Source organism: Hippocampus bargibanti, linkage group LG08 (genome assembly GCF_051943395.1).
Source record: "Hippocampus bargibanti isolate YZ-2025 linkage group LG08, ASM5194339v1, whole genome shotgun sequence".
NCBI lineage: Eukaryota > Metazoa > Chordata > Actinopteri > Syngnathiformes > Syngnathidae > Hippocampus > Hippocampus bargibanti.
In genome coordinates, this window is record NC_142741.1 from 17,920,745 (window position 1) to 17,934,934 (window position 14,190).

Below are 14,190 nucleotides of genomic sequence, written 5' to 3' on the forward strand. Positions count from 1 at the left end.
TGCCTTGTATAAGTTGTTACTCAACAGTTTTTGCAACACCACTGCCAGGTCACAGTTCCTCATGTCATTCATGCAGGGGAAAAAAGCTGCAAATGCGCAGCAAACACACTTGCAGACAAACGTCCTCCTGCCCCCAGTGCAAGCACTCAGCTTCTGCCTGGTGGGCTGTAAATGCTGCTGCTGTAAAGCTAATGGAGCCAATAACAACAATGTATATTCCACATCCTTCACAACCGGAGATGACCTTAGGTAGCAACTAGCTATCCCTCTTCGTATTCTAGCAGAAGTGTAGAAATAACACAAGGATGGCAAGTTGGCTCCTAGTGGTATTGCTGATAGTATGTCCGTTGCACTACACCAGGGGTCGGGAACCTTTTTGACTAAGAGAGCCATAAAAGTAAAATATTTTGAAATGTTTTTCAGTGAGAGCCACACGCACGCGAGCACGCACGCAAACACGCACGCAAACACGCACGCACGCACGCAAACACGCACGCAAACACGCACGCACGCACGCAAACACGCACGCGCGACCACTTTTCAACAAAATGTCAGAATGTATTATTGAAAATAATTTTGTGATAGTACTCACCGTTAACATGAATGGGTTTCCGTTCCTCGTGATTGGTAAAAATCCAGGCAAACAATCGGAATTAAAGTCAACTTGCCGGTCCAGAGGCGAAGTTACTGCGAGCTGGCCTGCACACGGCTCATAAGCTTCCACACTTGCTATCTGCAATATACTTCTCGCTTATTGATGCTAGCGTTAACATGGGGCTTGTTAAAATGTCACTGACATTCGACTGTTTCATCGATGGAATTGCTTCATTGCTAATTAGAATCAGAACATTTTCTCTCCTCAAAGGAGAATGCTCCGGTGTATTCAAGCTGAAGTGCACCCGTTGGGCTCATTTAAAGGGGTGTTTACCTGTTTCAACATGACGGCCAGTATCATCCAATCAAAATGACGCTTTCGGCCAACCTAGGTCAGTGTCATCCAATAAAAAGTGTGATTTCCACCAACTGCAGCCCTAACCGGAAACGAACGGCGAAAAAATGAGAATATGTCGTTAGTTTTATCGGAGAGCCATATGCAATCATCAAAAGAGCCATATATGGCCCGCGAGCCATAAGTTCCCGAGCCCTGCACTACACGAAATGAACCTTGGTTGGTGATAATTGGTGCTGATAATGTCCTTAGTTGATTGACTCCAGTGACGTGTGGTGAGGTTCATGGCTGGTGAGGCACTGACGTCATCACATTCAGATTTACAAACATATGAACTCTACAGAGTAGCTTATTCACAATTTGATTGGCAACAGTTAACGTGTTTTGTTTAAAATGTCATGTCAGCATTCTTTCGATAAACTGTAGCATAGAAAAAAAAAAAACAATTTAAAAAAGAACGTTATTATCGTGTTACCTTTACTTGTAAATGAAGTCCATGCGCTGCTTCTTCTGAAGAAAGGCAACTATACCTTCTATGTAGAAGCCTTCCTTATCTTTCTTCAGCTTTAAGTATTTCTATTTCTTTCAATTTAGATATGTAATCCTCCATTCTGAAAATAAGGCCAAGCAACACGAAAAAAATGACTGGATGTTGCACTTAACTTGCTAACTCTTTACTGTAGCTTGCTCTCACTAATTCTATTATTCTGCAGCCGAGGAGGCGCAAGAATCTCTGTAATCACCAGCGCCCCCTGTCATGCGGCAGGAGAACTGTTGCCTCACCTATGCACACAGTTTTGATAAAAATAACATAAAATAAACACTGTTGTACAGTGTTTATAATGTACACTGTACATTATATACACCAGACAAAGTGTAGAAATTTTGTTCATATACTAAAAGTGTTTGAACGCTTTAATCGCGATATGCAGAGGGACAGCAATGTGGTCTCACTGCAGAGCAAGCCAGCACAGTTAGCATAGGCATTGCGCAATCCATGGTGAGGCTTGCCTCACCGCTCCTCTCCACTTAATATTTGAACGGTAAATGTGAAAATTCTGCGATTTTGAAAAAGAAATCAAAAAATGGTGAAATTAAATGGAAAAGAACGTTGAAGTACAAATCACTAAATAAATATAACTGTTTAATTTATTTTGTCATATTTCGTCATATTTTGTCATATTTATTTTGTGATATTTCCATGATGACAGGTGAGGCACAGCCTCACCTGCCTCCCCTGACTGCACGTCACTGATTGACTCAATGGTACAAATACACTAATGCCAGTTCAGATTGATGTGCTTCTGTATGGTTCAAATTTTACTCCTCTCTTTGAAGTTTTTTTGTCAATATAGAGAATAAAGCATGGATTAACAACCAGTAAGGATCAATTATATTGACTCATCACCTCAACCACTTTTACTACTTTGTTTGCATCCTCTAAGAAATACTACAGATTGGGCAGGCTTGTCTCAGTGGAGTTGGGCCTGATGTGTTGGTGTGCGTGAATGAATGTTGATCGGTCTGCTAGGTCTGATACATAACCATAAATAGAGTGACAATTAATGAAACAAAGAAGCTAAAGATGATGAGAAATCTTTGCAGGTATGATCATGAAATATTTGAAAAGCTGGAGAAACACCTGATTTCCTAAAGTAAATGTATGAAGCGATGTTCACGTTATTTCAGAAATCTTTAGTTTAAAAACTTTACCTTGACTGGCATTTTTCTCTTGAACAATGAGGGGGGGGGGGTCTGTCTGGAAATCATCCGCGTCCTAGGAAGCTGTACTAATAAGTATAGCTCCACAGTACAGGCCTAACATATCTCACCACATGAGTCTGAACTGAACTGCTGTGTGAGGACAACGACGAAGGCACCCTTTTTGGAGCCAGGAAGCCACTAATTTATACAGAAACAAAGGGTTTGATTAAATACCACCTATCATCCAGTACTTCTCTGGCGCAAGACTAATATTGGTGGTGTTTGTGTGTGTGTGATGGGGGGAGAGCGGTAGAGGGGAGGTTAGATTTGCTTCTTCTCAATCTGCAGCCTCTTCCTCCAACCCCTCCCTGCACACCCACACACACGTGCATGTATATACCTCCCTCTCAGGTCTAGGTCCCTCAGGTACCCTGGCTGTGCTGCTATTGTATTGTTGTCCAGCATGTCCTTCGGCTTCAGGTCTTGGGAGGCCCTGATAGCGTTGCCATGGTAACTGTTTGAGGGGGTGGAGCATCAGTGAGAGTCCAGCCTCAAGCCATGTGTTGAAGAGAACAAGCGAAGGGAGTGTAGCAGGAAAAGTGTGTGGCTTTTTCTCCTTGATAATGACTCCATTTTAAAATATGATGATTTTATGTCGATGTCTTTAAATGTATTCATGTTAGTCAATAAATGAAAATGCATCGCAAGAAAGAGCCACTTCATCCATCTGCTGCCCCACTAATCCAGCGGTGTGTGGACACCCTCATAATGAATTGCCCTGCAGCGAGCTATTCAGGGGAAATCAATGACCAGTGCATGCCGCTGCTGGAAACCACAATGACCAAAGTGCAAACAGTGGCGAGGGAGGCCTCGTGCTGAGTAACGAGCTATTGGAGGGAGGTCAGGTTGGAATACTTTGACCGATTGCTCCATTGCAGGGCCCACAAAACTGTTTCTTTGACTAAAGTAGTCACACAATGCATCTAATAGTCTTTGTCAGTGCATTCAGTGCGCTGGTGACCGTGAACTGCAGTCCGTCCATCTGCAGCATGCTCTGTGTGAGCGAGATATCCAATGGGTGTGGGGTTGTGTGGGTGGTGGTGTGGGGTAGATTAAGATCACCTTTCCATTTGCTGCACTCTGAAATGAAATGGCCATCCCAGTTGTGTGGGGGAGTCAGACACAGCAAGAAGGGCAAGTCATTGGAGTGTTGAAGCATGTCATTTTTTATTCCAACAAACAAATTCCCCAAAGAAAAAAAATCTAGCTAAACTTTTGCAGACAATGTGTATGCAAAAAAAAAAAAAACATGCACACTGTTAATATGTGATTTTTCCCCCCAAGGGTTTAGAATAGAGTGTGTGGAGAGAATTTGCCTTAAAATTTTCACCAAACCAAGTACTGGACTTGAAAATAATCAGGTGTACGCCAGTACACTTCTCCATAGCACATGGAGAGAATCAAACTCCACTAAGCACTTGACCAATGGACCACCCTAAAATAGACACTTAAAATTAAATTGGGTGCTTCTGGCAACTTTTTTTGTGCCTCAACTCATAACAGGCATGGTTGATAAAGGTCAGGAGGAGCTGAATTTCCTGGGGCGCGAAAATAAAATTGTAGCAGGTTATGCCAGCATTCATGGACAGGCTGACACACGATGTTAGACAAGAATCTCCTTGGACCATGATGTTTGCAGATGACATTGTGATCTGTAGCGAGAACAGGGAACAGGTGGCGGAGAAACTAGAGATATGGAGATATGCCCTGGAAAGGAGAGGAATGAAGATCAGTCGCAGCAAGACGGAATATATGTGTGTGAATGAGAGGGATCCAAGTGCAAGAGTGATGCTACAGGGGGAAGAGATAAAGAAGGTGGAGGATTTTAAGTACTTGGGGTCAACTGTCCAGAGCAATGGAGAGTGTGGAAAAGAGGTGAAAAAGCGTGTCCAGGCAGGCTGGAGCGGCTGGAGAAAAATGTCAGGTGTGATGTGTGATAGGAGGGTTTCAGCTCAGATGAAAGGAAAAGTGTATAAAACAATGGTGAGACCAGCCATGATGTTTGGACTGGAGACGGTGCCACTGAAGAAAAGACAAGAAGCAGAGCTGGAGGTAGCAGAGCTGAAGATGTTGAGGTTTTCTTTGGGAGTGACCAGGTTGGATAGGATCAGGAATGTGTACATTAGAGGGACAACTCATATTAGAGGCTTTGGAGAGAAAGTCAGAGAGGCCAGACTGAGATTGTTTGGACATGTCCAGAGGAGAGAGACCTACTCTATCGGGAGAATGATGCTGAATCTTGAACTGCCAGGCAGGATACCGAGAGGAAGACCGAAGAGAAGGTTTATGGATGTGGTCAAAGAGGACATGAAGGTCGCTGGTGTGAGAGAAGAGGATGCACAAAACCGGGAAAGATGGAGGACAATGATTCACTGTGGCGACCCCTGAAGGGAAAAGCTGAAAGGAAAAGAAGATGATGCCAGCATTCATGGTCACACATACGGCAAAAACAACAAATTATATGTTCATTCAAGTTATTACATGTGAGTAAACTGAAACCATATCACCATTACTTATATTTTGCTTGATGATGTTGTGCGAGATTTTTCTCATGCAACAATGGCTGACTTGGCTCGTAAAATGTCGGGAAAAGTCTCTTCACGCATTGACAATTACTTGATTCACTGATGTCCAATGATTGATAAATTGATGAAGTGGTGCGTCAAAAAACATTGCCCATACAATGTGCAGATACAGTAAGCTCTTTTGGACAGTAATTACGCACAGTAATCATCAACCATGCCTATTTTACTCCGCCTCTAAAAGTGGGATATTGCTGTCGCACAACAACATGGCATCCAGCAATCAGATCATGAGATGACACCCATTCCAGCATCTAGTGTGATTTATCAAATATTTTTAACGCAATAGTGTGGCAGAGGTAAGTGTCATAATAACCGATAAAAACTGTCATCCTATCTCAGTTGCCATGACATGTCAGTCAATCTTGTTGCCTTAATTCAGTTCTGATGCCATCTATAGACAATATGAACACAGAACACAAAGTGAACAGTCATAGTACTGAACATTCAGCATTTCTCATTGACTTTTTGTCATGTTATATGTTGATATTTTGTCAACAGAAAGGGGGTTTAGCACACATCTATCCGTGCTCTTATCAGAAATTTGTGCTCATTCAGATTTGCAAGAGAAGTGGAACCCCTCTCTCAGCCGACAAGATATTGCCTCAACTAGTCACCAGCTAATCAAGGGGCACGAAGACAAAACGATAAACGTAATATTGAGTTCAAGTGAAGGGGGAAGTCGTTATCATCCAAAGAAATCAACCTAAGAACTGACACATCTCACAAAACCCTTCTGTCAGGGTCCCAGCATTATTCGTTTTTGCATCCATGTGATACTGTTTTACAGGGAACAATTTGGATAAATTGAACAGCAGATTTGTTTTAAGCTTCTTTTGGTTGCTTTCCAGACGTGTGTGTATGTGTGTGTGCGTGTGTGTGTGTGTGTGTGTGTGTGTGTGTGTGTGTGTGTGTGTGTGTGTGTGTGTGTGTGTGTGTGTGTGTGTGTGTGTGTGTGTGTGTGTGTGTGTGTGTGTGTGTGTGTGCGTGAGCGTGCGTGTGTGTGTGTGTGTGTGTGTGTGTGTGTGTGTGTGTGTGTGTGTGTGTGTGTGTGTGTGTGTGTGTGTGTGTGTGTGTGTGTGTGTGTGTGTGTGTGTGTGTGTCAGTTGCACACCGTGCAGTGTTATCTCAACACAAGAGGGCGAAAGGACCCATCCGGCTTATCTCCCAACTCACACGCTGAGTTATTTCTTCAGGTGAAAGTTAAGCTTGAATCAACTGACTGAAACAGATGTAAGACATTGCACTCTTCCCTGCCCTTCCCTTGCATATTGCATCTACTATCCCAAAACAGACGGTGCCACACAGCCTCCATCAGTGCTTTGTTTCCTTTTCGAGTGCCCGGGGGCGGACGGTTACATCTGCGTCGCAGAGCCCGGACCCGTTGCCATTGGCCCTGCATGCAAGGGAGGTCAAGAGGAGTGATCAGACAAGGAAGTGGGCACTGAATTATCTGGGGTGCATAAAGGGAGTCGATCGCAGGAGGGAAAAGGCAAGCTGGAGGTGAGGGGGAAGCACAATGTGGGTGGAAGGAGGAGGAAGAGGTGGGTGGTGATAGTCAGAGAAGCGAGAGAGGGTAGAGAGGGGATATGGACTACAGCCAAGGCCCGGTCGAGCGCAAAGCACACAGTGCAAGAATGCCAACAAACCCCATCGCCCCTTCCCTCTGCCTGCTACCAGGTCCTACACCATAGTGGGTGAGGGAGTGGGTGAGAGTGTGGGGGCACAGAGAGAGACAGAGAGAGAGAGACAGAGAGAGGTGGCAGAATGAGAAGTGTAAAGGCTTCCTTTTTGATCGGTGTAAAAGTATGAAAAGAGCCGAAATGATTTCCTGTGGGCACCCCCTGGATGTGGCACAGTCATAGCGGGCCTAGCAGCTCACTCCTACACTCGTTCTGTTCTGCAACATTTAGAAAGCTGCTTGCTTTAATGATTTTGTCACAATAAAGGCTCATGTTGAAGGCAATAATGCTCAGAGTGACCGGGTGACGTCGCCTTCGCATGTCTCAGAGCTTGTGTTTGATCCACTACTGTAGCTGCCTCAACAGGAAGTGCAACCGGGAAAACAAAAGAGGACTATGTGCTCAAACTTTCAACCCATGAGCTCCTGTATGCCAGGTGGCCTGAGTAGCTCATATCAATGTACAAATGGTTATGTTCGCGGGTTCTACTTGTTGCATCTGAACTGTTTTTTTAATGTGATGAATTTTGTCTTCTGTTTTCTTTTCCTAATTTTGAATGAAACCCAAAGAACGATAACCAAAACAAATTCCTTCTACAATACAGTAAAGTCTCGTTATATCGATATTCTCGGGAGTCTGAAAAAATATCGTTATAACCGGACTATCGATATATCCGATCCTGGGGGCGGGGGGTGCGTAAATGGAGAGTCTTTGTTATGGCATGTAATTTATATATATATATATATATATATATATATATATATATATATATATATATATATATATATATATATATATATATATATATATATATATTATACACTGTATATGGTTATATACTGTATATGGTTCTGGAGAAACACAAACTGTAAGCTTTCTTCCTCATCAAGTCCCACATGGCATTGAAGGACTGTCAAATTTTCAAGTTGACCTTGCTTGCTGATCGGCTCGAAATGTTTTCAAGACCTCACGTTTCAGTTCATCATCGCATCATTACGGAGAATTCCTTGTTTTCTAAGTGTTTTGGTTTTCCACTTGTAAAGGACTGTTTTCCGTTTCGTGTGTTTGGGCTTTTGCGATTTTGTTGTGTGCATTTTTGGGCGTCAAATTTACCATGCCGCAAGCACTTCAGAATCATATTTTTTTTTCCTGGTTCTTTGTCGCCAGCGATTTCTGTTTATATTTTGTCGGCCCTTGGTTTTTCTAAAAATAAATATTAAAATTTCGCAGTTTGTCTGAGTCTGCATTTGTGGGATCTGGACACCATCTGGTTCGTTTCCGAACCGTGTCAGTAACTGAGCTAGTGCTTGTCTGCTGCCAAATAACATTCTATTGGGCAAATATCTTGACTGCACACAGTTTGTAACCTTGAAACTATTTTACTTTGAGTATCTGTAGTAGTAAATTAGTGATTTTTAAGTTCCAGTTCAACATTACAACTTGCGAAAAGTATGATAATTGATTGTTCAGACATTAATAACTGTGTGGGATTGACAGTTGAATAATTGTGTTTTGAAGAAATGTAGCTAAAATGTGTACATTGGCTGTGACAAGCGGGTGCTATTTACCTATATTTCACTAGTTCGCTCTGAAAAGACATCAGTGGGGTGAATTTGAACTCATCCAAAAACTGCATTGTAGTATTCGTCTTCTTAGCGTGTTGAAACAGGTGTTCATAAAAGTTAGTCGACTACTGAACAAAAAGAGCACTTGGGATAAAAGAAAGATTATGAATGAAATGGTAAATTTATTCAAAAAAGGGAAAAAATTGACAAACTGTGATGGACAAACTGCCCACCACTTTTTCCAGCTACTCCCCTCAGGCAGGCACTACCGATCCATGCGCACCAAATCCAGCAGACATTTAAACAGCTTCTTCCCCCAAGCCATTAACTCTTTGAACTCTTTGAACTCTTTCAACAGTAGCCAAAATGGAACTGTATAGTGCCACTTAGCATTTTTTTTGACAACGATACTAGTGCAGCGTGTTCTACCGGAAACAAATTCCTTGTGTGTTCTACATACTTGGCAATAAAGATGATTCTGATTCTGAGTAAGTGCAATCAACATGTTTTATCTATAATAACGAAGATGGTGGACATGCTGTGCTGAAGACTCAATTTAAAAAAATAAGGTTTATATTTTACATACATTACATACATTACGTTACATAACTCTATTTTTTGTTCTTTCTCATTTTTTTCTGCAAGACCTCACTTCAACCACTTCAACCCTTTCTTCTTGTTTGTTTTTGCATTACTACATTACGTCACTTTATATATGTCACTACCTCACTTTACATACATCACTACCTCACTTTACATACATCACTACCTCACTTTACATATGACACTAAATCACTTTACATTCAGAAATTACATGTATAGTCTGTTGTCAATTGTATGTCTTTTTTAGCCAAGTTAGCCAACTATTAGTGCCTTGCATGCTGGGTCCGAGAGGACATTAATTTCATCTGTGCTGTATGTCATGCATATTAGCATATTTGACAATAAAGCTGACTTTGACTTGACTTTACATAACACTTTTCAAGTAACTTGGGCAGGTGGGGGGTAATTTTCAATAAATTATCGTGAATATTTTTGAGGGCTATGAAATCATAATAAAATCATGAGAACAGGCAGTGGTGAACACCTGTGAGGAAACTGGGTCCGTTTGTAGGTGATACAAATAAACAACACACGCACACGACCCTTGGAAGTTCCCATATTCTGGTGTAATGGCCTTGGTTCATGGCTATTTCTGCCAGGGGGGATCCTGTGTCACTAATCCTGTCGAGATGTGAGGGAGGGTGAAGGGGGGGGAAGTGAAGTTACCGGATGCAGCTGAAGTTTACTGACTTCACTGACAAACACAATATCATAATGTCAAAATAACACGGCAAGGCGAAAGAAAGAGAGTGTGTGCGAGTTGATCTGGATCATGCATGCACCCCACTATCAAGTGACAAAAGACCCCTACTCCGCCCTCCTGTGACACAGAAGAGGTAATGATTAGCTCGGGGCATCTCAGTGCTTCCCTTTCCAACTGGCAAACACCATAGTGTGCAATTTGGTTAGAGGTTAAAGGACCAAATTGTAATTTACCTTTTCTTCGTCAAATGTTGTCAGTTACAATAAACTAATCAATACAAACTTCATTAGGAATGTTGACTAAGAAAATAAAAATAAATATTTACTTTTAGAAAGGTAATAAAGCTTTGTATTGTAGCTGATTGACGATGGGAAAAATCAAGGCATTTTACAACTCTCCCCGAAAGTTCTCAACTGCTGCTTCCATGTCAATGTTAAGCAAATGATTGAGTGAATTAACAATGTGTGTGACATGGTTGGAGCCAATTAATGTCTACAATGGTTTTCTCTCAAATGCTTTAAGAGACGATCAATTGAGTTTGCTTTTGGACTTTGCTATGGTATAAAACAGCACTTTCTTGTACGGTACTCACCGCCCCTCTGACCTTAGGTCAATGAGCTCACCAAAATAGTCAAAACGGTCACTGTTGTTATCCGTGAGCATATAAAAAGCATGTGCTGAGTTGGCTGTATGATAAAAACCGACATAGGAATAGGAAAAAAAGCACCTGCATTTCATCAGCTTTGTCTAAATACGCTGAAGAGGAAGGGGGCGGGGATCATTCATAAATCTTAGGGGTTTCTTGTCAAAAGTTCCCGACCCCTACAAAAACGACATCGCTCCTTTGAGGGGCTGCTTACTCTACGAAATAAAACTACCAAAAAAAAAACCGTTCATGTGCTATTTGGTTTTGGCCGCATGCACTTTCATCTGCGTGTCAGCCTCGCTTCCTGAATAGAACAGAAGAATCGAACAGATATTCTGATTTACCGCAGCAAAGTGGACAGGGGCAGCAGGCAATAATGATAATAATAACAGTAAAGAGTGAAGAGTAAGAATATATTTACATATTTGCAGTGACGTGCGGTAAGGTTCATGGCTGGTGAGGCACTGATGTCATCAAAGTCAGATTTACATGAAAATGAACTCCACGGAGTAGCTTATTCACCATTTGATTGTCAACATTTAACATGTTTTATTCAAAATGTCATGTCAGCATTCTTTATATACTGTATACAAACTGTAGCATCGAAAAAAGGAATTATAAAAACGTTATTATCATGTTACCTTTACTTATAAATGAAGTCCAAGTCTCTCTGTCTCAATAGAGATCACTACCAGTGAAGAAAGTCGTCCTTGATTAGTCCTGTTCCGACTGTATGTTTTCAGTCTTTTGTGCTGAGAATGACGCTCCACTGATGCTGTCGTAGCTGGAACAGTGAGCACGAGATGGAGCAACTTTGTCGCTTCAGGAATAGTTCCAATGAGATCCTTCTTGGCCAAAAAGCTGAGAAGCTGTCCAGGAGATTTACATTCATCCCTCACCGTTTGTGAGCTATACAGTCCGGTGTTGGTCTTCCTTTAATTATTATCTCCTCCTTCGATTGAAAGTCCAGTTTAGAAAATTCTTTCAATTTAGATATGTAATCCACCATTCTGAAAATAAGGCCAAGCAACAAGAAAAAATGACGGGATGGTTGCACGTAACTTGCTAACTGTTTACTGTAGCTTGATGTCACTAATTCTATTATTCTGCAGCCGAGCAGTCGCAAGAGGAATCTCTAATCACCAACGCCCCCTGTCATGAGGCAGGAGAACTGTGTGCCTCACCTATGCACACAGTTTTGATAAAAATAAAATAAAATAAACACTAGTACAGTGTTTATAATGTACAGTGACTGTACATTATATACACCAGCTAAACTGTACAAATTTTGTTCATATACTAAAAGCTTTTGAGCACTTTAATAGCGATATGCAGAGGGACAGTAATGCAAGCCAGCACAGTTAGCATAGTGATTGTGCAATCCATTGTGAGGCTCAGCCGGCTGCTGCCTCACCGCTCTTCTCCACTTAGTATTTGAACAGTAAATGGGAAAACTCAGCGATTTTGAAAAAAAAAATCCAAAAATGGTGAAGTTAAATGGAAAAGAACGTTGTCATGATGCCAAAAGAAATGTTAAATAATTTTGTGTGTTCTGGATTTTGGATGGGAGAAAGGTGCGCATTTCTCCCCATCCAAAACAGTAGAGTTGGGCGACCACTAATTGATTGAGACTGATTGAGAAGGTGATTGCAACCACCTGGGAATGGCCAATTGCCGCTGGGATCTGATTGGCCAGAAGCTCAGGTGAAGCACCTTTAAAGCCAGCCTGAGCCAGTCACCTCGAGGAGGAAGAAGAGGGACAAAGGACAAGCTGGAGAGCGGTGTTACCTGTGGTCTGTTGAAAGCTGATATCAACTTCAAATAAAGAAAACTCACAATACCCTTCCTGCATCTAGCTGAGTGAACTTTTATCCTCTTTCCACCTGCTTGCTGTCTCGCCGCACGACAAACGTTAAAGTACAAATCACTAAATAAATATAATTGTTTAATATATTTTGTCATTTGATATTTCCATGATGACAGGAAGGTGAGGCTGCCTCCCCTGACTGCACGTCACTGCATATTTGCAACAAGATGTGTTTGTTAGGAATGGTTGCAACTGTGTGTGTGGCACCTGACATTTATGGATACTTGTGAATATGTGCAGAAGAGCAGCAGCAAATAATCAGCAGAACTCTACTTTATGCAGCATGAATTTATGAATTAACACCAACAGTGAAGTGAAAACAATACATCTGAATACTGTACTGTATTGTATGTGAACGTTGTTAAAGAAATAGAGAGAAAAAAAGTGAAAGGCATGCCCTAAATTATGCTATAACTACACATTGCTCAACTTGAACAAATGAGTGTTGCTCGAGTCTGGCTTGCAAACAGGAGCACCAACTCAAGCAAACACACCTTGTTTGTGACCTTTGCCCACACCCACCTATCTTTGGTTTAGAGACACACTCGCGTATGAATCCACGCAACCGTCTCGCTCATGAGAGCGGAAGAATAGAAGTCCATTCAGCATGCAAGCTGCCACATACAGCCACCCACAATGTGCGCTAATTCACACTCACATTGCTCCTGCTCTAGAGAAGAGTGTGACATCCTCTTGCATCATGCGCCTCCAAAATGCTGCAGAGGAACAGCTACTAAATAACAAGCCGCGACCGTGACAGCTCTAACGTGAGGTGGCGTTACCCGAGGCTCTCAAGTCAAAGCGATTTGTGACAGCAGTCCAGACACTTTTGTCAACAATTGACAATCAGTTTCGATGTAACCACGAAAAAGACATTAAACACTCCTCTAGAAATACTAAGCTACCACTTATTCCAGAAGATGAAATCCATCGATTCAAAAACACTAAAGAATGAAAGATTGGACAACAAGTCATAACCCCTTCAAATGACACACTGACGAAAAAAAACAATAAAAAAAATCTTCCATCACTTTATGTGCAGATGTTCTGAACTTAACACAAACTTCAGCATCAGACCACACATTAGTTGTCAACATCACGAAACTGCTTCCAAAAGCTTGATTTACCGTTTTGGTACTAAAACAATCTAATATGTTGTTATAAAATATTCCATTTGTTGCAGCCTCAGCCCAAGGAGATGGCAGCAATGGCAGTAAAAGTCCTACAAGAGATTGGTAAGGTATGTTATTGTTGTTTTTAAGCTTCAAGTCAAAATGAAGTATTTCTTAATGAAACACATCTTTTGCCCTTACAGGGAGGTTCTTTTGGGAGTACCAGCATTCTCACAATAACCTGCATGCCTCCCACCCGCCACCCACATGCCTCCCTTGCTCTATATGGAATGCCGGTTCACTTTTGCCCTAATGGGGGTTTCTCTCAGTAGCCTTTTATCCCCGCAGGCTGTGTGGTGCATCTGTGTGCGTGCCCTGATGCTCTCACATGTAATGTACAGTATGTCTTAATGTGTGTGAGTAAAAGTCAACCTCCCTCGCTCCCAGACATGTGCAGGGTGTACACACAATTTCCACAATGGCCTGCCTACTGAGTGCATCACAGCAGAGACGCATGTACATGCTCTCCAAAGAGCGGTCAGGATGGTTTACTACATGTTTGCAATCGCAGCCATGTTGAGGTATCAATGTGCTGACTAGTTTCCAGGAATGGCTGTCAGCAACTCACTTGGAAACATGTTGGTTTTAGATGAGTTTATGCACAACTAAGTAATTTTGGACTTCTATAAGTAATACGCGCTCAGGTCAATATATTGC

General features: G+C 41.9%; 1 protein-coding gene across 3 annotated transcripts in view; it reads right to left on the reverse strand.

The window, feature by feature from the left end:
* klf12b (Kruppel like factor 12b) overlaps positions 1-14,190 on the reverse strand; it is a 72,650-nt gene that overhangs the window by 42,762 nt on the left and 15,698 nt on the right. Inside the window, exon 1 of one of the 3 annotated variants that reach the window (XM_089002270.1) lies at positions 929-947. The exons of the other annotated variants lie outside the window; for them this stretch is intronic. The gene's annotated coding sequence lies outside the window, so the exon portion shown is untranslated. Of the gene's footprint in view, positions 1-928; positions 948-14,190 lie in introns of those variants that run through there. 3 annotated transcript variants of the gene reach the window in all.